The sequence below is a fragment of the Lutzomyia longipalpis genome, chromosome 2, assembly GCF_024334085.1.
Source record: "Lutzomyia longipalpis isolate SR_M1_2022 chromosome 2, ASM2433408v1".
NCBI lineage: Eukaryota > Metazoa > Arthropoda > Insecta > Diptera > Psychodidae > Lutzomyia > Lutzomyia longipalpis.
The window spans coordinates 10,626,061-10,627,722 of NC_074708.1; the positions used below are offsets into that span (position 1 = coordinate 10,626,061).

Consider the following 1,662-nt stretch of genomic DNA (forward strand, 5'->3'; position numbering starts at 1 on the left):
CATTTCCAGGCATCACGGAAACATTTTTTAGTATCACGGAACATTTTTTACCGTCACGGATTCATTTTTTGGCGTCACGGATACATTTTTGACGTCACGAATGCATTTTTTAGCGTCACGGATACATTTTTCTTGCGTCACGGATACATTTTTTGGAGTTACGGATACATTTTCACGGCTACATTTCCAGGCGTCACGGATACATTTCTAGGCGTCACGGAAACATTTTTTAGCGTCACGGAACATTTTTTAGTGTCACGGATTCATCTTTTGGCGTCACGGATACATTTTTTTTTTGACGTCACGGACACATTTTCAGGCGTCACGAATGCATTTTTGGCGTCACGGATACATTTTTTTGATCGTCACGGATACATTTTCTTGCGTCACGGATACATTTTTCTTGCGTCACGGATACATTTTTTGGAGTCACGGATACATTTTCACGGCTACATTTCCAGGCGTCACGGATACATTTCTAGGCGTCACGGAAACATTTTTTAGCGTCACGGAACATTTTTTAGTGTCACGGATTCATCTTTTGGCGTCACGGATACATTTTTTTTTTGACGTCACGGACACATTTTCAGGCGTCACGAATGCATTTTTGGCGTCACGGATACATTTTTTTGATCGTCACGGATACATTTTCTTGCGTCACGGATACATTTTTCTTGCGTCACGGATACATTTTTTGGCGTCACGGATACATTTCCAGGCGTCACGGATACATTTCCAGGCGTCACGGATACATTTCCAGGCGTCACGGATACATTTCTAGGCGTCACGGATACATTTTCAGGCGTCACAAATGCATTTTTTGACGTCACGGATACATTTTCAGGCGTCACGGATACATTTTCACGGATTCATTTTTGATCGTCATTCATTTTTGATTTTCTGGAAGGAAAATTTTACAAATTCGCGTCATAAAAACTGATCAAAAATTACCAATTTTGCGTATGATATATCTTACAAAAAGTGAGGGTGGGTTAAAGAAAAGGTAGAAGGGTATTAGAAAAGAGAAATAACGGTCATGCTGCGGAGAATTTCTTAGAATAAATAAATAGTCACGTCATATCATGTGCTGGTAGTTTTTTTTATTTCTTCCTTTACTTTATCAGTGTCAAAATTATTGCGAACGACGTGGGGATTTTTGCGCTTCGCGCAAATTTTACAAAAAGAAAAATTTTGATGAAACATAAACTTATCAGTATAAAAAAAATTGTAAAGACAAAAAGTGAATATCACACATCATTTATGGCGCCGAATTCAAAAAGTAGTCAAAAAAGCATGATTTTTATATTGGGGCTACATGAAGGGGGGCTCTGGGGGGAAAATGAATGTCGTTGATAAAAACCGCCTGGTATCAGGAGTCTCTGTACCAAATTTAATCACGATCGGACCAACGGTGTAGAAATGCATAGTTGAACAGGAACGAAATTATAGAGAGACCTTTCTTTATTATATAGATTTTTATCAAGATGGCGTTCAAAGTAGGGTTAGGTATGAGGACTTTGTAAAGTTTTAACTTCTTATGCTTGAGAAAAAGTATGAAATTTAGCAAAATAACTGCCAATGATTACCTACTGTTGCCCCTTTTTCCGTATAAAAAATAATTCTCTGTTTTAATAGTTTTTTTTTATACATTTATTGAACGTA

The 1,662-nt window shown here is 37.6% G+C and overlaps 1 protein-coding gene across 1 annotated transcript in view; it reads right to left on the bottom strand.

The window, feature by feature from the left end:
• The window catches only part of LOC129790699 (transmembrane protease serine 9-like), a 776,474-nt gene that overhangs the window by 23,860 nt on the left and 750,952 nt on the right, over positions 1–1,662 (bottom strand). The window lies entirely within an intron of this gene.